Source organism: Macaca mulatta, chromosome 20, assembly GCF_049350105.2.
Source record: "Macaca mulatta isolate MMU2019108-1 chromosome 20, T2T-MMU8v2.0, whole genome shotgun sequence".
In the NCBI taxonomy this organism is placed as follows: domain Eukaryota; kingdom Metazoa; phylum Chordata; class Mammalia; order Primates; family Cercopithecidae; genus Macaca; species Macaca mulatta.
Genome location: NC_133425.1, coordinates 25,549,308 through 25,574,322, shown reverse-complemented (window position 1 = coordinate 25,574,322; position 25,015 = coordinate 25,549,308). Strand labels below are relative to the sequence as shown.

The window sequence follows — 25,015 nt, the reverse complement described above, 5'->3', positions numbered from 1 at the left end:
TAGGCAGGCTGGTCTATTCTTCACCACCATACCCAGTGATCACACGAAGATGAGACAAAAATCTACCTCACATGAAAGGAGGAAGCCTGGACCTACAGACGTCCCTAGGCCCATGCTGCCATGTCGCACACTCACAAGTTGGACAGGTCTTGCTCTCAAAGAGCGAACGATGGGGGGACTAGGAATTTGGTATTGACAGGTGCTCAGGGGACGGGTGTTTTTTCAGCAAACAGGTCAGTGTGTGCAGAGGTGTGAGGTTAAGAAAGGACATATCCTGGTTTCTCAAAAATCAAACCAGTGGATCACTCACTTCTTTTGACACTGCATGTGGAAATGGTGGTGAACAACCAGGAAACAGCCCCTCATGGGCCAGCTCCTTCAGGCCAGCATCCTTCTCCTGGAACTGATGCTTCAGTAAATCCAGCGGCTCTCCCAGGGAGAAAGAACTACATAATTGCCAGGCGCAGTGGCTCATGCCTGTAATCCCAGCACTTTGGGAGGCCAAGGCATGTGGATCACAAGGTCAGGAGTTTGAGACCAGCCTGGCCAACATAGTGAAACCCCATCTCTACTAAAAATTCAAAAATTAGCTGGGCATGGTGGCACGTGCCTGTAACCCCAGCTACTCAGGAGGCTGAGACAGGAGAATCACCTGAACCCAGGAATTGGAGGTTGCAGTGAGCCGAGATTATGCCATTGCACTCCAGCCTGCTGGGTGACAGAGTGAGACTTTGTCTCAAAAAAAAAAAAAAAGAAAAAAAAAAAAACTACCTCTTGCAAAATAAAGTGTGGGGACCCGTGTTCAAAAATGTTTAAGAATTTTAAGATGGCAACAGTGGACCATTAAACCAAGCACGGGATGGGACCCTTCCAAGTGCAGGCCCCTGTGGCTGTTCAGGCCATGTGACCATGAAACCGGTCCTGCCCCCAGGTCTCCCGGAGCTACCACAGCATCATAACTCTTAGCTCATTTTTTTCTCATGATCATTCTGGAAACAGTATTATCAAACCCAAGTTCCCGTGACAAAAACTCGGTGGTAAAGAATGACCTGACCAAATTCTCAGAATTCGTGAATGACTGTGTCAGGATAGGAATAAAAATAAAACAACAAGTAATAGTTGATGCGTGTGGAGTCCCAGGACGGAAACCTAAAATTTTCTGATGCCAAAACCTCCCATCCAAGTATTAACCAGGCCCAACCCTGCTTAGCTTCCAAGATCAGACGAGATCGGGTACTTTCAGGGTGGTATGGCCATAGACAAAAAAATCCATATTTTTACACACCTTACCACTCTGCCTCCTGTCTGTAGGTCAGGGCTCTGTGTTTAATCCAAAACTTGGATGGTTTCACAACTGGAATATAGAAAGTGGCCTGGACTAGCTAGGCTTCTGTCCGGAGATGGAATCAATATATATGTCAACAACTGTCCAATATCATGAATATCTTCCCCAACACCTAGAGAAGCAGCACACATGGAGATGTGGGATAGTTTTGGCTTTTTATAAACTGCATTGTTGCTGCCACGTCAGCCTCATCTCTGGCTGGCAGAGAAACCAGCCCATCGCACTGCACTCAGCAAGCTGATCAAGAAGCCTCTCTCAGGCTGGGCACAGTGGCTTATGCTTGTAATTCCAACACTTTGGGAGGCAGGAGGATCGCTTCAGACCAGGAGTTGAAGACCAACCCAAGCAACACAATGATAAACCATCTCTACAAAATAAATAGTTTTGTTTTAAAAAGTCTCTCTTCTTGATAACTAGTCATACCCACACAAGATAATAAATTATTATCTTTATGATCATCTTTAATTTTCACAATTTTTAAAGTGGTTTAAAAATACAGTCCCTACCTCATCTTTGCTTACTCTCTTATTGTTTTGTTTTGTTTTTTTTTTTGAGACGGTGTCTCACTCTGTCACCCAGGCTAGCGTGCATTGGTGCCATTTTGACTCACTGCAACCTCTGCTTCCCAGGTTCAAGCAATTCTCCTGCCTCAGTCTCCCAAGTAGCTGAGATTACAGGCACCCACCACTACACCCAACTAATTTTTGTATTTTTAGTAGAGATAGGGTTTCACCATGTTGGTCAGGCTGGTCTCGAACTCCTGACCTCAGGTGATCCACCTCAGCCTCCCAAAGTGCTGGGATTATAGGCATGAGTCCTGCTCCCAGTCCTCTCTTATTCTTTTTAATCTTTACTCTGATTTAAGAAGACTCTTTGTTTTCCAGATTGTTTCTTTCCTGGGAGATGGACTGCAATCCAGCCAGATCCTTAGTTTTGCAAAGGGTTAAGACCACGGAGTCAGCCATTACTGAGTTTAGGCCCACCCCCTTGTATCACGAGATGTGTGAACTCGAACAAGTATTAAACCTCTCCTAAGCCTCAGTTTCTTCTTCTGTTACATCAGGATTAATAAGAGAATGCCTACTGTGTATAGTTGCTATGATTATTATGGTCCTAGCATATTCATAATGTGCTTCATGAATGTTAACAGTTAGTAGTTGTATAACTGGCAGTGGTCCTAGGAAGCTGTTCTCACCTAATTCTTCTGCTGTCTCATTCACTCATTCATTCAAGGCTTCTTAGAAGAGGAAGCGGTCGCCCTGGGCTTTTAAGATGGAATGTAAGTAGTTCCCTGGGTCATGTTTCAACTACTGGCCAATGAGAACCACAGAAATTTCTTATGAATGGAACTGTCTGTAGTTTCCTGACGGTTACTGGCCAATGAGAACCACAGAAATTTCTTATGAATGGAACTGTCTGTAGTTTCCTGACGGCATGGCTACAGTGCAAAGTAATCCCCAGTTCAGAGTTTTACCTTTGTTTTTGAAAAGTGAAGCAGATTTTACTTTGTTTTATTTTAAGAAGTAAAATATATATTTCTTCATAGTCCAAAGGTCTGCAGTTGGGACTTAGGCAGTAGATGTTTATAAGCAGGGGTACTTTGAAGAAACAGGGAAAGTGCTGCCTTATGAATAAAGATTCGTTGCCTCAGAGGAATATCATGAGTCCCATGGGATTTTCCAAATGCTTAGCCCATGGATTCATGTGCACGCAAAAGGTTTAGCATTTGTCATTTAAATGTCCCATGAGGACATCTCCCTTCCACTTTGCCTTACACAGTGGAAGGTCCTGGTGGCTCCTTCTTCTTTGATAGCTTGAGCACCAGTGCCATTTCTCATATCAGCAGCATACATCTGATTGACCCAAAACAATTAGGGCAACCCCATTTCTCTTGCCAGTGATTCATGCAGGGCTGGACATGTAACCAAATTCTGGAGAAATGACATGAGCAGAAATCAGCTGGGGAGCTTCTGGGAATGGTTTCCTTTCTCATACAAAGGGGTACCAGAAAGTGATGTCGTATCTTGTTTTTCCATATTCTTGTTCTTCTGGAGATTCTGGAGGTGATGCCTAATATTGCTGTATCTATTTCATGACTATGGGGCAAAGCTAGCCTGCATGGAAAACTGACATATGATCATAGCAAAGGAGAAAGATAGGAATAACCAGGTCATTGGTGACGTCATTGAGCTACTGAATTACCCAACCTTGGAGCCACTCTACCTTCCAAACTTCCTCCTAGGTGCAACAACAAACTGTTCTTATGGTGTAAACTGATGCACCAGAGCTTTCTGTTGTGACCAAATGCATCCCTTCTGACTAAGCCTTAGTATACTGGCTTTTGAAATCCAAGGGTTGGTCCTGGTTATAACCTAAAGGAGAAACTAGGGAGGTTTCTCAAAAAGGATGTTGTTTCCGACCGGGCACGGTGGCTCCCACCTGTAATCCCAACACTTTGGGAGGCTGAGACGGGCGGATCATGAGGTCAAGAGATTGAGAACATCCTGGCCAACATGGTGAAACCTCATCTCTACTAAAAACACAAAAATTAGCTGGGTGTGGTGGCACATGCCTGTAGTCCCCTGGGAGGCGGAGGTTGCAGTGAGCTGAGATTACACCACTGCACTCCAGCCTGGTGACAGAATGAGACTCCATCTCAAAACTAAAACAAAAACAAAGAAAAAAAAAAAAAGGATGTTGTTTTCAAGCCTTCCAGAGGTTCCTTGGTAAACTGAATTCCCTGTTATTGCCTGTGCTCCCATGATGTGACATCAATCGATGTTGCAGAGGCCGTAGGAGCCCGTCCTAGCCTTCAGCATTTGCCAAATAGTTGACTTCATCACCCCTCTTTACCCTCTAATAAAGAACCGGTGGCACATCACCAGTCAATCAAAAACTCCATTGAGTGGCAGCGTTCCAGTTCTTCTGAGACCTAAACTCTGATTCAAACAAAGTGGCTGGAGTTTCTGGGATTGCTGGGTTTTGTGGCCAGTAGATCTGAATAATCCCATAAAATATCCCTTCAAAAGAACAGCACGAATGTTCTGAGGAGCATGTTGGATTCCAGATGTGAGACCCAGGGTAAGAATGAAGTGGTAGTAGGTGATGGAAAGCCCAAGGAGACTTGGCAATCAACAAAACCTATTAGATTGGGGCAAAAGTAGTTGTGAGTTTTGCCATTATGTTTAAAGGCAAAAACCGCAATTACTTTTGCACCAACCTAACTAGGCCCTATCTTAACATCAGGTGATGTTACAGTCCTTTCCTCTTGGAAAATTTGTCCTTTTATTAAAAAGTAGCACGGCTTCTCATACATTACAAGTATCTTAGGAATGTAATTTTTTATTCTCTGCAAATCTGTATAGAAGCAACATGTACCCACATGGTCTAAGGGGATTGGATGAAATTTAGTTAAAAAAAAACAACAAAAGTTGGAACTTTACCCATTAGTAACTTTACTATGAATGAAATGGGATCCACAGAATAAAGATAAGTCATATTCCACAAACAAGTGCCTTGCTGGCCATGCAACTGTTAGTAGGTCACTTAGATAATCCAGCTTTTGATTTACTCACCAAGTATGGGGGTGCTGGACTTGACCCACAGCCTGTGCTAGATTACGCTCTGTCAACTTGACTAAGGCTGGAATTACACAAAGGTTAACTAAAGATCATTGAAAATGTTCTATAAACCATAAAGCACTATGTAAATTGAGACTTTTTTTTTTTTTTTTTTTTTTTTGAGATGTAGTCTTGCTCTTGCTGCCCGGGCTGGAGTGCAGTGGCACAATCTCAACTCACTGCAGCCTCCGCTTCCTGGGTTCAAGTGATTCTCCTGCCTCAGCCTCCCGAGTAGCTGGGATTACAGGCGTGTGCCACCATGCCCTGCTAATTTTTGTATTTTTAGTAGAGACAGGGTTTCACCATGTTGGCCAGGCTGGTCTCAAACTCCTGACCTCAGGTGATCCGCCTGCCTCAGCCTCCCAAAGTGATGGGATTACAAGTGTGAGCTACTGTGCCCAGTCCTGAAACTTGTTTTAAAAGTAAACGAAGTGGCCGTAGGGTGCTCTTCCTACATGGACTCTTATGCCATAGTTCTAAAGGGAAGATGGATTATCAAACTGGGCCATGAGGCAGCATAACCAATGAACTATTATAATAAGCAGAGATCTCACTTACTGACATGTCCTGGATACCATGCACTGAGCTAAGTGCTTTACAGACATTGCCTTTTTTTTTTTTTTTTTTTTTTTTTTTGAGATGGGGTCTCTCTCTGTTGCCCAGGCTGGAGTGCAGTGGCGTGATCTCTGCTCACTGCAACCTCCACCTCCTGGGTTCAAGAGATTCTCCTGCCTCAGCCTCCCAAGTAGCTGGGATTACAGCCGTGTGCCACCACACCAGTTAATTTTTGTATTTCTGGTAGACACAGGGTTTCAACATGTTGGCCAGGCTGGTCTCAAACTCCTGATCTCAAGTGATACACCTGCCTCAGCCTCCCAAAGTGCTGGGATTACAGGTGTGAGCCACTGCACCCACTAACGTTGTCTTTAATACCCAGAATGACCTCACAGAGAAAGCATTTTCTGATGACAACGCTGAGACTCAATCTCAATAATTCTTGAGGTCACACAACTTATAAGTGACAAGCCAGGGTGCAAACTCATCTCTGTCTTGCAGCAAACCTTATGTGCATTCTACTCCACTCTGCTATATCAACCAGAAAATCAGAGATAAAGACTGGGTAGGAGAGCTCCTTTTTGCACATTAGATTTTTGGCCAGGTGTGATGGCTCATGTCTATAATCCCAGCACATTAGGAGGCCGAGGCAGGAGGATAACTTGAGGCCGGGAGTTTGAGACCAGCCTGGCCAACATAACAAGGCCCCATCTCTACAAAAAAATAAAATAAAATAATTGGCCAGGCCTGGTGGTGTGTGCCTGTAGTCCTTGCTACTTGGGAGGTAGAGATGGGAGGATCATTTGAGCTCAGGAATTTGAGATTGCAGTGAACTATGATCGCACCATTACACTCCAGCCTGGGTGACAAAGTGAGACCCTGTCTTTAAAAAAAAAAATTAAGATAGTAAAAAATTGCCTTAACTCTATTCTTCTATCTATTTGAATAACCTTCTTCTTATCAGAGCAGTTGTGCCAATGTTTGAGGCAGAAATATATATATACATAAAATATATATTTATGTATATATAGTCACCATAAATATACCCTAAAGATAAAAATAGTTTTATGGGAAAGTAAGTGGTACAAATGATGCATCAAGATGACATAATCTGCAGCCATTAACAAAGAAAATCATTACGATGCTTTAAAAACATGAAAAAATGCTTAAGAAATCCAGTGAGGTAAGGAAAAAAAAAAGAAATAGCAAATGGTATGTACATTGAAGTGAATATGGTTGGGTTTTTTTTCTTTTTTTTTTTGAGATGGAGTTTCGCTCTTGTTTCCCCAGCTGGAGTGCAATGGCGCGATCTTGGCTCACCACATCCTCCGCCTCCTGGATTCAAGAGATTCTCCTGCCTCAGCCTCCCCAGTAGCTGGGATTATAGGCATGCGCCACCACACCCGGCTAAGCCTGACCAACATGATGAAACTCCATCTCTACTAAACATACAGTTATTAAAGTTGTTAAAACAGTGTTTTCACAGAATAAAAAGCACTGTAGGCCAGATATGGTGTAATCTCAGCACATGGGGAGGCCAAGGCAGGAGGATTACTTGAGTAGCCTAGGAGTTTGAGACCAGCCTGGGCAACATAGCAAGACTCTCTAACAAAAAAAAGAAAAAAAAGGAAGAAAATTCTGCACAAAAAACAGACCTTTGAATTGACTGGCATCCACAAGCCAGGTTTGGACCTACTGCCTGTCTGTACAGTCTGTAAATACAGACACACTCCTCCATTTCCATATAGTCTGAGACTGCTTTCATGCTACAAAGGTAGAGCAGGTGGCCTCCTAGACCACAAAGCTTAAAATGTTTGCTATCTGCTCTTATAGAAAGTCTGTGGGCCCTTGATTTAGAGCATGGGATTATGAACATGTCCCCTCCCCCAATTTTCAGTAAGTGTCCACTATGTAATTGTAGATGAAGAGTGAGCCAATACATATCACCCACCACTAACATTTTAGATTTAGATTTCTTGATTTCCACTGAAATTCACCTGAAAGGTATTTACAATTTCGCTGAGAAGAGAACTTAGCTGGTTGCCATGGTTAATGCATAGAATCCTAACACTTTGGGAGGTCGAGGCAGGAGGATAGCTTGAGGTCAGGAGTTTGACATCAGCCTGGGCAAGACAGTGAGACACCATATCTATAAAAAATAATTTTAAAAAGTTAGCCAGGCATGGTGACATGTGCCTGTAGTCCCAGCTACTTGGGAGGCTGAGGCAGGAAGATCACCGGAGCCCAGATGTTCAAGGCTGCAGTGGGCTAAGAAAGTACCACTGCACTCCAGCCTGCGTGATGTAGCAAGGCCCTGTCCCTAAAAAAATAGTAATTGTAGCCTGGGCATGGTGGCTCACACCTGTAATCCCAGCACTTTGGGAAGCCAAGGTGGGCAGATCACGAGGTCAGGAGATCAATACTAGCTTGGCCAACATGGTGAAACCCCGTCTCTACTAAAAACACAAAAATTAGCTGGGCGTGGCAGCGCGTGCCTGTAATCCCAGCTACTCAGGAGGCTGAGGCAGGAGAATCACTTGAACCTGGGAGGCGGAGGTTGCATTGAGCTGAGATCGCACCACTGCACTCCAGCCTGGCGACAGAGCTAGACTCCATGTCAATAATAACAATAATAATAATAATAATAGAACTTAGATTGGAAGTGCTTAGAGGTTGCGTTTGTATGAGAAGGGGCTGCATGTCTGATGTGTGAGACTCGTACGCGGCTGGGCATCCTCATAGCCTTACATCTCTGTGGGTCTCTGTTGCATTCATGAGTTACCACATCTTATCTTTTTCAGTGAAACTACATAATAGGATGCAGCAATTGCTACCTCAAATATCTACAATGGCCAGATGGGTAACACAAATGAGTAAAGTGGGTTGAGTGTAAGATAATAGAGAATGGGGAGGACAGAAGTCAACAGGAAAGAATGTCTATCCCATCTCATCCATCTAATGATGCAGGCTGATCACTCCTGCGCAGGGATGCAGGTCCAGTGTGGACAGATCTTTTAACTTTTCAAAGGAAGATGAAAATCAGATATGTATGTAAAATTACCCACATATAAAAGTTGACAACACACTCCTTTTTTAAAATCAACACATAAAATAAATCTGCCAGACAAATTTGGCCTATAGCTGACTACGGTGCAACTCTACTAAAATTAAATTCACCATGTATGTGTTTGCAGTGACCAGTACCTCACTTGGGGCTATTTTGATGTTTCAAAGCTCCAAATGTTCAAGTATTAACAATCACATTTAAGAAGTACTTACAGCATAACAGGAACTGTGGAAAGGGCTTTATATGCATGAGCACATCTATTCCTTTATGAGGCAAGAACCATTCTTACCACCCATCCCCATTTTACATATATGGAAACTGAGGCATAGATCATTAATTCACCAAAATTGGCAAAACTAATACATGTAGAGATTGGGTTTGAACCTCAGTAATGTGGGTCCTGGAGTTTGTGTTCTCAGCCCAGGCTTCTCACACTTGAACTTGCACACGGATCACCTAAAGATCTATTTGAAGGCAGATTCTGGTTTAGAAGGTCTAGGATGAGGCTTGAGATCCATTTCCAACAAGCTCCCAGGTGATGCTGATGTTGCTGGTACATGAACCACACCTTGAGAGTAGCAAAGCTCTTAATCATGACATGAGAGGTTCCCGAAGTGTGTTTTCTAGAGCAGCAGCACCAGCATCACCTGGGGTGCCTTCGACATGCAGTTCTAAAAAAACTGTGTTTGTGAAGCCCCGCAGATGATTCTGATGCAGGTTCAAGTTCTTAGAAATGCAAAGCCTCAGTCCTCGGGCTGTCACAGCCCTGCTCTTTCTGATCATCGCTAGTTTGGCTGTGGGAATGGTCAGAGCTTTTTCTCTGTCTTAGGACACTGATTTTTGCTTAGGTAGGGAAGACACAATGTACTAATGGCTCTTCGTATATCTATAATTCTGGTGCCCCAATAGACAGCAGCACTTCTTTAAACAGATGCAAGAGCTGTGGCCCTAGACACTCTCCTTTTTGCACATTTACCTTCCACTAAGGCCAAGATCAAGCAATATAAAATTATCCCAGTTTGACTCAAGTCATCTCTTTGTTCCCACTGCCAACTGTCAAAGGTGACTGCCATTGTGTTCTCTGGGCTTGGCACCTTTTTCCAGGAGCTCTGCATGCCCTGGGCTTTAGACATGCAAATCCTTTGGAAGGCAAGACGGGTGGGAGCCCAGTGTATTTGGTGGGGGGCGGTGTTTAGGGGAAGCACAGAAACCACACAGCTGTTATCTGGAGCACCAGAAGTGTTTTGACAGTTTTCAAGATGGACATTAAATCACTCGCTGGAGAGAAAGTGAAGTGGGTGTCAGTCAGGCTGGGGATGGGGTAGGCAGCTGGCAAGTAGCAATTGCGGTGGCTGTGTGATGCGAGTCAGAATGAGAATCATAAATCTTGATTATTCTCTGTCTCAGCTGATTTGAACCAAACGCCTTGGACAGGGATAGAGTTCACATCTCGCTGAAAATTGCAAAAAAACTGATTAAATATACAAACTGATATAAATAGCCCTCGATCCATGTTAATGTTCAAACCATCACCACTGGGGGAAAGAGGTCACACTGTGCAGATCTGGGATCTGTTTTGATAAGAAGCAGCATTCTAGATCCCAGAAGCCAGAGGGACCCGCCGCCCTCCCTGTGTGTTTTCAATCCAGTGCCAGTCCCCATCACTCTGTTGCCAGAATGCTAGCTGTTCTTATAATGAAGGCAATTAGTACAGCCAGCCCTTCTTATTCTGATTGCCCTCCTGTTAAAATTAGGCGCCCTATAGAAAAATGAAAATGCAGAGTCGTTACCATAAAGCAATAATAAAGTAAACCATTCAATTACAGATGTAAAAAAGGCACTTGGATTAATAAGAATATTGTATGCTTAAGAGCATTAAAATACCAGCATATTACCATTTTTGCATACATAATGAATGAACTTAGAGACCAGAATGATTGGGACATGAAAATACTAAATGATGGTGCCCTTCCTTATAAGTCAATGCTGCTACTTGGGGTTTGGGGTTGCAGGGATGCATGAACCCCACTGGACCCCTGGACATTTATATCACTGTTTGGAAGCAGGAATTGATTGAGGGGGTGGATGTGGGGGTAACAGATGAGAGAGAAAAGATGAGTAACCAACAGCATCCACTTGCAGGATGGGAATATGATGTTTTTCATCCTCTGTTAGAAGGCTTGAAGAATCCTCAGCATTAAGATGAGGAAATTAAAGGTAACAGAGTGTAGAGCAGGGACTGCAAAGTCACATAGTGGCAGGAGCCAGGCAGGTAACAAAAACAAATGAGCTGGCCCAACTGAAAGGTGATCAAGAACAGAGTGACTGTATTGAAACTAAACCACTGCCTGCTACTTAGCTTCAGCCAATTTGTATTGTTTGTTTGGTAGTGATTTTTTTTTTTCCATGAGGAGGCTTGGGTTGCCAGATCTTCTGGTGATTTTCAGAAACTAAAGTTGATGTTTGTGGTTTCCCAATTTTTGAAATACTGTAAGGCAAACACAATGTTGTGAGGACCCAATTTGGCTCCAGGATCACTGCTTGTGATCCTTGGTGTAATGTTAAATGCTCAAAAGTCGGGAGTCAGGATATGTTCTCCTTTCCTGACTTTGTCGATATTTGACTCTGTTGCCCTAGAAAAATCTCATAGCCTCTCTGTGATTCAGTTTTCTCACGTGTAAAATAAAGTCTTCTAGGCTGCAAGTGCTATGAGGGCAACCATGATGTCTCTTTGGCTCATCGTGATAGCCCCAGAATGTAGGACAATGTCTGGTACACAGTAAGTGCTGAGAAAAAATGTTCGTTGAATGACTGAAAAAAAATGGAAGAATGAATGAAAGTCCTCTGAATTCCCACAACCAGTCTCCTGGTTTCTTACTGTTAGTTCCGACCCATCCTACCCCCCCGCCACAACTCCCCTTTCTGTTGACAAGATACAAACCCTGGTCCCTGACTCTGCCACTTGGTCAATTTATACTTCTTTCATTCACTTCCACTCATTTAGTTATTCATCTTTGGAACTATAACGCAGCCCCACTATGCTGGATGAGGTCCTGTGCTGGGAACTGGCCACACAGAGATAAAAAGGCAGTAGCCCTGCTTTCAAGTGATATCCAAACTAGAGTGGTTGTACAAGTGAGTACAAAAATGGGATGCAGTGTGATAATCAGCTCTCTACTGGAGACATGTGCAACGGGCCATCTTGGTTTATCTCTTTGACGCATGCATCCAACTCACCTATAATCCTTCCTAATGAAACAGATTCTACCTGAATCTGTTGCTGTTACCTGAATTATGAAAATTCATGTTGGAAGTTCCTCTCTGCCCTGCATAGACAGTCCTTGTCATAACTCTGGCTGTCCCAAATCTCCCATTGGTACCATTTGTGGGGTCTGCCTCTCCTTCCAAATTTGTTCCAGGCTATTCCCTCTCAGATCTTCATGGCTAAACATACTAACCCTACCTTCTATCCCTGTTCATCAGGGGACTGCAAAATCAGTCCCTTGAGGACTTTTTCCCCCTTGATGATCCCATAATTCTGATTCAAGATGAACTTCATGAAGACATTAATGACTGACATTGAAGAAATATCTTCCTGATGCAGGAGGATTTTCATTTAACAGTAAATCCTCATTAGAAAGTGCTGCTTTGGTACAGTGCTACCATGAAAGTGTTTCATTTTTTGCCAGATCTGGATATCTCTCATTCTATCACTATGCAAACATTTTCTGGAAGCTCTCTATTTTCTTTCATTTCTGACTGCAAACTGGCCAATTTTTTCCTAGCTCATTGCTTTCATGTAATGTATTGCCACATGCAGCCAATATCAACCAACACACACTCCTAATGTTGCATTTTCCAACTTTTCCCCTAGAGCTACAAGTTAATCAGACATGTGGCCTGCCTCCAAAGTTATCGCAAAGGACAGTTTTATCAAGCATTTGCTAAACAGAGATCACCACGTTCATAGCCTTTAGTAGAAGTTTCCTTTCTCCTCACCTATCCTGCTAAGTGAATGCTAAATGTTTTAGGATTTTGTTATAAAATCATCCCACTCCTGGTACTAATTTCTTGTTACAAAGAAGGTTAGATTACTCTGGGATAACAAATTAGTCCAGAAGTGTCAGTTGCTGAATGCAAGTGTTTGTTTATTGTTTGTGCCACATGTCCACTCTTGGTTGGCAGGAGGCTCTGCTGTATATAGTCCCTTAAGGAAACTCTACCAGAATGGGAAGCAATTATCTTAACACACAACTTCTTGATTGACTGTGGCTGAATAATAATAAATAGCTGGGAGGTCATATGGGCTTTTTCTTGCCTGCAGCCTTTCAGCCAGGAATAATGTCAAGTTCTGTCTAACTCTAAGGAATACGAGAAATACAGTTCTCTTGAGTGCCGAGAAGGAAGGAAAGAACCCAATATGGGTGAGCACTAGACATTTCTATAACACTCACTTAATATCTTCTTTAAATTGAATGATTTTTATATAAAAAGTTATCATTTAAAGTAGAGCATATACTCCCTGAGAAAAATTATTTGAATAAGGAGACTTGCTGTATCTTCCATAAAGAGATCACTGGAACCACTGCCATAAACTGATGGTAAGTACAAATTATGTCAGAAACAGAAGCAAAACACATTTTTAAAAATTTAATACAGATATTGTTGTGGGTGAAGGGTCTAAGTCTGATACTCACTTTCCCTTTATAAAAAAGAGGATGGTATGCTAATGATAGAGAGGTATTAAAGCTATATTAGCCAAATGGAAACATTCTCCTTGGTATAATCAGACAGAAAGAGAAGTAACGTGTGTAAAGCTTCTTGATTATATGACTCAGTGTTACTTAATGCCTTGTTCATGTAGCTTCTAAAATAACTGAGTATACAACAGTAGTACTTTTATACCTATGAGTTACTCTGGCCTAGAGTGTGTCAGGGTGGACAACATTAGATATTTGGAGCCTGGTGTGACAACCACATTTATAAACAGATTCTTGGACAGTTTATCCATAAGAACAGCCTCATCAGAGCACACTTAGTTTACAGGAACAAAACAGAATGCAAGAGGATAAAATTCATCTGCATATATTCTGATCTATGCAAGCCATACATGTCTATGCTGATTTTTGGATTTACTCTAACACAGGGTTTTTCAGCCTCACCAGTACTGATATTTTGAGGCAGCTATCTCTTTGTTGTTGGAGGAAGGAGGCTGCCTTGTGCACTGTATAATATCTAGCAGCATCTCTGACGTCATCCACTAGATTTCAGTAGCACACCCCACCCCAAGCTGTGACAACCAAAAATGTCTCTACACTTTGATAAATGCCTCTGGGTAGGAGTCAAATCACTCCTAGTTAAAAAGTACGACTTTAATTTAAATCCCCCCAAATTGGAGAGATATCTTGTGAAGTAAGGAATTTGGCCTCTAAAGAAGAGAGGCCTAACTTTTACTCTGGCTCCTGAGAAGTAACACCTAGATCCTTAGAATTTCCTGAATGATAGGAATTTGCGCTGGGACCCTAGATGACACTTGATAGTTTATCTTAACGAGATGGTTCAAGGTGGGAATTGGCCATGCCACAAAGACCAACCATGCAATCAGAGGGCTGGAGCTTTGATTCTCATGTTAGCCTAACCTCTAGGGAGGAAAGGAAAACCAGAATTTGAGTTCAGCCATGTGGGCATTAATTCATTCAGTCATGCTTAAGTTATTGACCCCAATAAAAGTCCCAATAAAAACTCGGACATAGAGACTTGGGTGAGCTTCCCGGATTGGCAGTAATGCACACATATTGGCATATATTGATGCTGGGAGGATAAGACATCTCTAAAAATGACAGAAGCTCTGCATTTGGGACCCCCATCACCCACCAGATTCTGCCTCTGCATTTCTTCCTTGGTTGGTTGTAGTATGTATCATTTCACTATAATCAAACATAATTGTAAGTATTACTCTTTCCTGAGTTTTGCAAGTCCCTCTGGTACTGCACCTGAGGGTGACCTTGGGAGCTCCCAAATTTGTAGCCAGCTGATCTGAAATGAGGATGGGGTTGAGGGCCCCCAAACTTGTAGCTGGTGTCAGAAGTCTTAGGTCGACTTGGCAGCCTAAAAAACTACATTCTTAACCTCTAGCTTGGCTAACTCCAAATACGAGTCTAACAAGGTCATCTATTTTTACTATCAATTTCATTAATTCTGCCTTTAAAACCTTTTCTTCAGCAATTTGCCACAGCTCCTTGTGCAAAAGGTCTGTATTCGATTAGCTCTAATTCACCATATTGGCCAGAAGAAGTCTCTAAATATTTAACCACAAAGGTGTGGTGGAAAGAGCTCTGGACCTCTCCATCATGAGTTCAAATCCTAATTCAACTCCTTTTGCTTGTATATTATTGTGGTCAAGTCTCTTCAGTCTTTTGAGACTTGCTATCCCCACATGTAAAATGGTGATGATACAATAGCAAAGACATGGAATCCACTTAAATACCCATCAGTGATGGACTGGATAAAGAAAATAGGATACATATACACCATGGAATACTATACAGTCATAAAAAAGATCATGTTCTTTACAGCCACATGAATGGAGCTGAAGGCCATTATCCTAGGTGAACTAACATAGGTGCAGAAAATGAAATACAGCATGCTCTCGCTAATAAGTGGGAGTGAAATACTGAATACACGGGGACACAAAGAAGGGAGCAATAGACACCAGGACCTATGTGAGGATGGAGAGTGGGAGGAGGGTGTGAAATGAGAAACCACCTATAGGGTACTATGCTTATAACCTGGGTGACGAAATAATTTGAACACCAAACCCCCAACACTGAATTTACCTATATAACAAACCTGCACATGTACCCTGAACCTAAAATAAAAGTTAAAAATTTAAAAATAAATTAAGTAAAATGGTGATGATAGAATGTTCATTGTTTCATTTGTTAAATATTCATGGAATGCCCACAACGTGTCAGGCACTGATTTAGCCCCAAGGATACAACAGTGAACGAGATGAGGTCCCTGCCCTCATAGAGTTTACATACTAGTAGGATAGACAGAAAACAATCATGCCACTATTTCATATTATTTCAGATGAGAAGTGCCACAAAGGAAAATAAAGCAGAATAGCGGAAGAGAAAGGGAGAGTAGGAGTGGTAGGAGTGCGTGCTTTTTAAAATTTTTTTATTTTTGTTTTATTTATTTATTTATTTATTTATTTAAGACAGAGTTGCTTTCTGTCTCCAGGCTGGAATGTGGTGGTGCCATCTCAGCTTACCGCAACCTCTGCCTCCCGGGTTCAAGAGATTCTCTTGCCTCAGCCGCCCGAGTATCTGGGACTACAGGTGCGTCACCACACCCAGCTAATTTTTTTGTAGTTTTAGTAACGATGGTTTCACTATGTTGGCCAGGATGGTCTCGATCTCCTGACCTCGTGATCTGCCCACCTTAGCCTCCCAAAGTGCTGGGATTACAGGCGTGAGCCACTGCGCCCAGCTGGAGTGGGCGCTTTTTAACAGTGTAGTTTGAGAATATCTCTCTGAGAAGGAAGCATTTAGGCGAAGGCACTGAGGTGAGAACACGTTCGACGTATTTGAAATATTTAAAAAATGGTCATCCAGGATTAAATGAAATGCAGCCTATGAAATTGATGAGCTTAGTCACTGGTACTAAAATAAAAATTGAAGCATCTATTGGGTGAATCTGTATAAATGCATGTTGAGTGTTTTTGGAAAACATCCCTAGGAGTAATAACGGTGGAATTCTATGTGTGCTGATCATATATTTTATATTAATTGCTTTATTTGCTCCTCATAACAACCTCTTGAGCTAGATAATGTTGTCTTCGCCATTTTTATAGATGAGGAAATTAAGGCAAAGGCATTAAGTAAATTGCTCAAATTCACACAGCTCTTAAGTGGTAAAACCAGGAATGGTACTGGGCAGTTGTTTTTTGAGCACCTTATCCCTAACTACTCTGCCACACCACATTTTTTTTGTGAGCTTTGGTTTTTTGGTTTTTTTGTTTGTTTATTTTGACAGAATCTTGCTCTGTCACCAGGCTAGAGTGCAGTGGCACGATCTCGGCTCATTGCAACCTCTTGCCTCTTGGGTTCAAGCGATTCTCCTGCTTCAGCCTCCCGAGTAGCTGGGATTACAGGTGTGAGCCACCACACCTGGCTAATTTTTGTATTTTTAGTAGAGACAGGGTTTCACCATATTGGCCAGGATGGTCTCAATCTCTTGACCTCGTGATCTGCCCGCCTTGGCCTCCCAAAGTGCTGGGATTACAGGCATGAGCCACTACGCTCGGCCACATGTTTTAACAATAATGGCTCCAGCTCATTGTTCAGTCTCCTTTTTCTGACCTCTCAAAATACAATTGAACTTTTACTGTGAATTTCTTATTTAATAAACCTATTTATTCAATGAGCATTTATCAAACACCTGTCAAGTTCCTGGCCCCTAAACAGGCATTGAGAATATGAAGAATGTGGCCCAGCTTCTATACATTCTGGAATGTGGGGGTAGAGACAACAACACAATTATAACACACTATTTCAAGCCTTGAAACACCATTTAACTCTCTCACCTGTCTTCAGCTCATCTCCCCAAGAGGGATATGTCAGCAGAGGTTGTGGTGTGTAAAGATTATTGCTGATGTATCTGGACATTTTCATAAACAATGGAAAAAATATTAGTGTCTTCTGAGAAACAAAAGCTACAGAAGCAGTATTACAAAGTTCAGGAAATCTTCAGTTCCAGAGTCTCTACTGATCGGGTCTTCTCAGCTGCCTAAATCTTGATTTTACTCTCTCAATCTTTCCTCTTTGTCAGAATATTTGGCTGATTGAGGAGCAAACCTTCCCTTTCTTTTTTGTATTGTTGCATATAATTTCCCCTTTCTCGGACCCTCAAGCTCATACACTTTGACAGGAAGCTCTGTTGAGCCCTTTTCCCATATGCCACATGTGTGGAGATTAAACATGGATCACTGTCTCCTTGTTTTATCGTAAAACAGGATCGCCTGCAAACCACACCCTGCTGACTTATCTACTGAGGCACGGGGCCCTGTTGCCTGGTTGGTTAATTCTTGAGATAGATTTGGAATTTGTGCATACTGCCTTCACAATCATTAAAGGGGCATTAATTGATTATTCAGGTATAGAATCCATTTTGTTCCCCAACTTTATAGCCCTTTCAATCTTTTCCAGAAACTGTAAAGGCCATTTGGCCCTAACCTGGCTTTCATTAATCTTGGCTTGGGTAATACTTAGGAAGGCAAGCCTACAATCCATAGACTTCATATCCTCATTTCTATGTCATAGATCTCAACCTCATATATCCTTCCTAGTATTCCTAACAGATTAGTGAAACAGGGATGTCTTTTCTCTTTCTGTTATAGCCACAACAGTGTCTTCATTCTAACCCCACTTCCTACACACACGCACACACACACACACCTTTCTCTCACACACACACACAAACATATACCTGTTATGACATTGTCACTGGCAGCTCACCAACCAAATGCAGCCTGAGATTGTGTTTTATTGTACATGGTCATGTATTTTAAGCAGTTAAAATTGAATGCTTTTTTTTTTTTGAGACAGAGTATTGCTCTGTCTCCCAGGCTGGCGTGCAGTGGCACAATCTCAGCTCACTGCAACTTCCGCCTCCTGCCTGGCTAATTTTTGTCTTTTCAGTAGAGATGGGGTTTCACCATGTTGGCCAGGCTGGTCTCGAACGCCTGACCTCAGGTGATCTGCCTGCCTCAGCCTCCCAAAGTGCTGGGATTACAGGTGTGAGCCACCATGCCCGGCCAAAATTGAATGCTTTTAAGTAATATCTGAGTGTTCCAATTTTGCCATAATCTCCATCCATCTTTATTCTCTAGTTTCACGTATTTATCTCACCAGCTTGGCCCTGGAGGAACTTGAATTTGCAATCCTCTCTCTAGTCCAGTTTCCTAACCATGCCAAGCTGTGTCCTGGGTTTATGTAAGTGCAGTGCTACTATCCAGACTTGGACTTGTTTTCCTTCCCGAGTTATTAACAATAGCTGCGCTTGAGGTATAGGCAGAATGCTGTGCTGAGCACTCTCATACATTAGCTCATTTATTTATTCCTCAAAACTACCCTTAGGAGAGAGAAACTATTGTCATTCCCATTTTAGAGAAGAGAAAACTGAGGCTGAGAGAAATTAAGATAATTGTTTCATATAAGATAGTCAATCCCAGATTTGAAATCAAGCCATTAGCTTTAAAACAGACTTTCTTTTCTAATAAGTTATCTCAATAATTTTCCCTTATTCTTCAATGCTCAATGGAGACATAGCCTCCTCTGTGAAGCCTTCTTTGAGTTGCCACAAGCAGTATTAGTTATTTTCTCTTGATGATTCTCTAAGCGCTATGCAGAACATCTCTTTGCAAAGTTATCAATTTGGTAACTTTGCATTTATTTGATTCCAGGTAAATATCCCTCTAGACCAATATTTCTCTGACTTGAAAATTATGGACAACCAATAATATATGCATAGGTTCCCAGGTTTCCATAAACCTCAATTTAAAATCCCTACCTTAACAAACAAAAATGTATTTAAAAATTACATTTTCACTTTTTTTTTTTTTTGAGATGGAGTCTCACTCTGTCTCCCAGGCTAGAGTGCAGTGGCGTGATTTCGGCTCACTGCAAGCTCTGCCTCCAGGGTTCAAGCCATTCTCCTACCTCAGCCTCACCAGGAGCTGGGATTACAGGAGCACGCCAGTGTACCCAGCTAATTTTTGTATTTTCCGTAGAGACGGGGTTTTGCCATGTTGGCCAGGCTGGTCTCAAACTCCTGACCTCAGGTGATCCACCCTCCTCAGCCTCCCACAGTGCTGGGATTACAGGCGTGAGTCACCGTGCCCGGCCACATTCTCACATTTTAATGCCACTTAGACTACGGAAACATTGAAAACCCACACCCATCCTAGTCTATAGACCTCTTAAAGACCTGTTACTCATCTTTGGATCCTTACTGCTTAGACTTAGACCTGGCCCAGAACACAGATTCTTAAAACGTGAGTTGAATAAATGAATGATAATCTGGTCCCTAACAATAAAGGAGATGTGGCCCGTGTTGCTAGGAAAACTTAGGCTACAATGAAAAGCTGACTTTACAGAGTTGATTCCCTAAGGTCAGTGACCACAGTTCATTCAGGTCCTAGAGCTAAGACAGTGGAATGAGTGTTAAGCCACATCTGCAGTTCTCCTGCAACATAGGATTATTGTACTTCCCAGCTCCATTGAGGTTAGGTGAGGGCAAGTGAACTGCTTTAGCTAATAAAATAGGTTATTTCTGGATGTAAGACTGTAAGAGCTTGTGTAAAACTGGCCATTTTCCTTCGTTTGACCACAATTCTCCATGCAACTTTCCAGATGGCAGAGCTTGTATCCACCTGCACACCCAAGTAAATTGTGACAGAGGCTCGAGTTTACTGCTGTGGGCAGGAAGCATGGATAGGCAGTGCCTCTTTACTGCGTTAAGTCACTGGTATTTGAGGATCATACTGCAGCAAAGCCTAGCCTATCCTGACTGATACAAAAACCAACTTGCACCCATTAACTCACTCACTTCACAAATATTTACTGAGCCGTCAATATGTTTCAGGAGCAATGCTAGAGGCTAGGGATAGAACAACGAGTAAAATCAGATATGGTCCTTGACTTCATAGAAGGCAGAGTCTATTGGGAAAGACAAATATTTATTAAAGAAAGACATACATTTAAATTTCTAACAGTGACAAATGCTTTGAGATGAGGAACCTGATGTAATGAAATTAACTGAAGGAATCATGTGATCAGAGATCAAAGAAGACCTCCCTGAGGAACTCCTGATAGAGCAGAAAGTAAAGAAAGAGAAATATTAATTAGGCAAAAGATTTGGGGAAGAAAAGAAGAACATGTAAGGCGAAAGAAACAACGTGTGCTAAGACCCCATGACAATAACCCACTGGGTTTAAGGAACTGAATGAAGGCCTGTGTCGCTCTGATGAGACTAGCTTGGAACTTCCCTAGTTTCTCTGACCTCCAGCAGGATGGAAGCACCAGCAGGCTAGGCATGGGTGCTGCTAACTAAGATGGTAAATGTGAAATGACTTAGACCCTGAAACTGACTAGTGAAGGAGTGAAGACGTGCCATCCAAAAATATGCTCTATTGGTATCTTAGTTGTTTTTTTTTTTTTCCTAGAGACATGGTCTCACTCTGTCACCCAGGCTGGAGTGTAGTGATGTGATCTTAGATTACTGCAGCCTCCGCCTCCTGGGTTCAAGCGATTCTCATGCCTCAGCCTCCCAAGTAGCTGGGATTACAGGCATACACCACCACACCTGGCTGATTTTTGTATTTTTAGTAGAGACAGGCTTTCATCATGTTGGTCAGGCTGGTCTTGAACTCCTGACCTCAAGTGATCCACCCGCCTTGGCCTCCCAAAGTGCTGGGATTACAGGCATGAGCCAACGTGCCTGCCCCTGGATTGGTATCTTGATTATTTCAAGTTGAAAACACTGGAGAAGTTGTAGTTTCAAAAAGTGCTGGCTTACCTATATCTTCCTGCATATGGCAAGTTATAAATATCCCTCTGGGAGGGGTACCCTTCCTGTGTCAGGGTGAAAAAACAGCCTTCATCACCAGAGACTAGGAACGGGTGGCCGCAGTGGACCTGAATCAACAGACATAATGAAGTAGGCCTTATCTTCTACCTGTTTTACACCCCACAATATATCTCCAAGTGACTCCCCTAAAAATTTATTATTCCTAGCCAGATCTCCTTTGTCCTGTCATTTCTTCTCAAATTTTTCATTCTTTGTCTAAAAAATATAAAAGCATCTTGCTTTGGCCACTTTGGACTTCATTCTCTTTTGAGAAGTCCTGTGTACATGTACAGCTAATATAAAAGATATGCCTTTCTCTTGTTAATCTGCCTAATGTCTGTTTGGTTTCTGGATCCAGCCAAAGAGCTCACTAAGAGCTAAAGGGGAATAGGAGGTGATCTTTGGCTCTCTTATACTAGAACCTAGTGGGTGCTTAATACATGCCAGATGACCCGGAATCTATGGCTGCATGTACTGAATTCCTGCTTTTTTAAAAAAAACAGTGGCCATGTGTCTAACTGCCTTGGGCCCCAGAAGTTTATGTCCTTGGATTGTAGGGGGATAGGGAGTGGGTGGAGGAAGAAAGGCTGGATGGTGAAGCAGCTTTCCTTCATATTGCCTCATAAGCCCCCATTTCTACTCATGGTTCATGAAAACAGAGCATAATGTCTCCTGAAGGACAATGGCATCTGATGAGTGAAGGCTTCTGTCTTCATTGCCTAAAAGCACAAATCAGGAAGGGAGGAAATGGCCTCATCTTGTGAGCCTGTGCACTTTGTCAGCAGGGAACTGAACGGAAGCTGAGGATGAAGGTGGATGTGAAACAAACAGGAGGGGGCAGCAATATGTATTGAATTCCAGGACACTTTCAGATAGTGTTCCTTTTAATCCCCTAACTTCCCTGAAATGCAGACGTTAACATTCCCATTTCACAAGTGAATAACGAAACTGAGGCACAGGGCTGTTACAAAGTTGGTAACCGGTGCAGCCAAGACCCGAGACCATTTCCGTATGATCCTGAATCCTCTTTTGCCTTCCTGGTGCTAAGGGGTAAGCTTCCTAATTTGCAAAATTTAAAGCAGGAGTTTTAAAAGCAGATACCTCCAGAAGCCTGTGCAGGGTTGATGGAGAAAGCCAACTGAGAAAAAATAAAGAGAGTTGAAGATCAAGGAGACCTGAAGAGTTATGTGCCTTTCTGTAAAGGTGCAACTACTAATTAGCTCCTAATGGTAACTGTCATGTGTCAGTGAGGACATATTTGTCAGATCTCCCAATATTTCAAGAGAATCCCCAAATTCACATAGCATATGAAATCTCCAAGCTATTAAAATGCTCTTGAAACCGCCTTTGCAAAAATTATAACAGTGAGAAAATGATGACAGTGACAGAGATCTGATCTAACCAACCCTCATCGTGCCTTTAACCTCCAAGCTGCCCTTAGGCATTTCTGGGCTTGGGCCAAGCTAATTTTGGGGAAAATTTAATTTATAGTTTAAATGATAATAGCCCTTCCCCAAAACTGAACCATGTCTGTAAAGTTAGCAAAAGACTTCCAGGTTAGGAGGATGAGAGGAGCCTGTATTCTGCCAAGGTATAGATATAAATAATTACCAGTCATTATTCTGGAGCTCACAAGATTTGCAACTTCTCCAATTACCCCTGTAGATTAAATCACTATTGTAGAACCTAAAATTGGCTTTTTGAGATGTCTTTTCAGGTTATTGTGTCTCTGACCACCAATGGTGCACCAAGGATCATTTTCTACACCTCTATGATTGAATGCCCAACCAACCAGCAACACCCATTTCCTTGCCTGCCAAACCATCCTTGAAAAATCCTAGCCCCTACATTTTCAGGGAGGCTTATTTGAGTAATAGCAAAACTCTGGCCTCTCACTCAGCTGGCTCTGCGTGAGTGAAACTCATTCTCTATTGCAGCTCCCCTGTCTTGATAAATTGGCTCTATCCAGGCAGCAGGCAAAATGAACCCTTTGGGCAGTTTACACTCTCACCTTAAAAAAAGCCAACAAACAAACAAACTGAAAAACAATCTCTGCAAATACCAAACAAAACTGTATTTGAGCCTCCGAGTCTCACTCTGTCACCCAGGCTGGAGTGCAATGGTGCGATCTCGCCTCATTGCAACCTCCGCCTCCTGGGTTCAAGCGATTCTCCTGCCCCAGACTCCCAAGTAGCTGGGACTACAGGTGTGCACCACCATGCCTGGCTAATTTTTGTATTTTTAGTAGAGATGGGGTTTTGCCATGTTATCCAGGCTGGTCTTGAACTCCTGACCTCAGGTGATCCACACACCTCAGCCTCCCAAACTACTGGGATTACAGGCATGAGCCACCACTCCCGGCAACTTGAGCCTCATTTAACCCAGTGATTCTCAACTAGTTGTGACTTTTCCTTAAAAAAAAGCCAACAAACAAACAAAATGAAAAACAACCTCTGCATGCACCAAACAAAACTACTTGAGCCTCATTTAACACAGTGATTCTCAACTGGTTGTGATTTTCCCCTAAAGAGACATTTGGGGATGTCTGGAGACTTGCTTGTTTGTCACAATTGGGAGCAGGGGATGCTACTGTGATCTGGCCATGGATGCTGCTAAATATCCTACAATGGACAGGACAGCCTCCACAATGAATAATTATCCAGCCCCAAATGGTAATAGTGTCAGAGTTGAGAAACCCTGGTCAGAGACCAAGTTCTTATCTCTGGTTTAAAGGTGTTTTTTTTTTTTTTTTTTTTTTTTTTCCCACACAGCAAAGTCTTCCCTAGATCTTATTATCCCCTCATGGCTATCCTCTGCCAGGGACGCCATGATGGTATTTGTTTGCTTCTCATTTGGTTTGCCTTGTTCCAGACCTGAGTTAATTCTTACTAATGCTGAAGGTCTTGAGTTATACTTGCAAATCCAGCTTAACGTTCAAGTGTATAAGAAACAGAAACAATTCAACTCCAGTCAATAATGTAAACAAATCCTGGTTTAGATAAACCCCATTACCAAGCTGAAGTGGCCCAGGGCACCTCTGCTACTGCTGATTAGCGTAAATGCTAAACACAAACCAATTAACACACTCCAAGGCTGCTTATCTCCTGTCACTTAGTGTGGAAATAAAGCCCAACGCTAAATACACATATTGATTTAGCCATTAAATCCAGCATCACTCAAAATAAAACTCATTATATTATTGAGCAAAAACAAAGTCACCTTAGTTTTCAGGATGGGCTATATTATTTAAAAATTTCACTTTTACACTTTTCCATTGATTTCCCAAACTGGCCTGAGTATCTCCTCCTACTGTGGATTTTTGCTAGCTCTAGGACAAATCCAGAAAGTAGAGTTTTGCATTCACTTTAACATGATCTTTGCTTGTAGTGCTAAAAGTGCACACATATGTGAGAATCCTTTTCCTTTAAGACACTATTTTAGCTTAGAAGAGGAAATTTAATGCTTGGAAGAAAGGTTATTAAATGGAAAGGTGAACTAGGATATTAAAACAACAACAACAACAAGTACAAAAACCACAGGCAATGTAATAAAAATGGGTTAACTCTGAACATTAAGCATAGGCACTGATTCAATGCATATGGAGACAAAATCCAGAAATATCTTTCCAGTTCAGGCGTAAACGAGTGACCGAGGAGTCTGAGAAAATGAAATCATAAAAACCACTTCAAATGGGTGCTTTAATTTATTCTTCATGAGGTACCATGTGTCACATCACACATTGCCCATTCTACCATGATGGCAGTCATCATATTTAACCAAAATGATTTAAGTCTC

The 25,015-nt window shown here is 42.2% G+C and overlaps 1 protein-coding gene and 1 long non-coding RNA gene across 4 annotated transcripts in view; one reads left to right on the top strand and one right to left on the bottom strand.

Moving 5' to 3' along the window:
- The window catches only part of HS3ST4 (heparan sulfate-glucosamine 3-sulfotransferase 4), a 441,443-nt gene that overhangs the window by 102,613 nt on the left and 313,815 nt on the right, over positions 1-25,015 (bottom strand). The gene's annotated exons all lie outside the window — the stretch shown is intronic.
- The window catches only part of LOC114674443 (uncharacterized), a 103,588-nt gene that overhangs the window by 25,536 nt on the left and 53,037 nt on the right, over positions 1-25,015 (top strand). For 2 of the 3 annotated variants that reach the window (XR_013411735.1, XR_013411734.1), the window contains one exon: positions 2,579-2,624. The exons of the other annotated variant lie outside the window; for it this stretch is intronic. This is a non-coding gene — a long non-coding RNA (uncharacterized LOC114674443). The remainder of the gene's footprint in view (positions 1-2,578; positions 2,625-25,015) is intronic. 3 annotated transcript variants of the gene reach the window in all.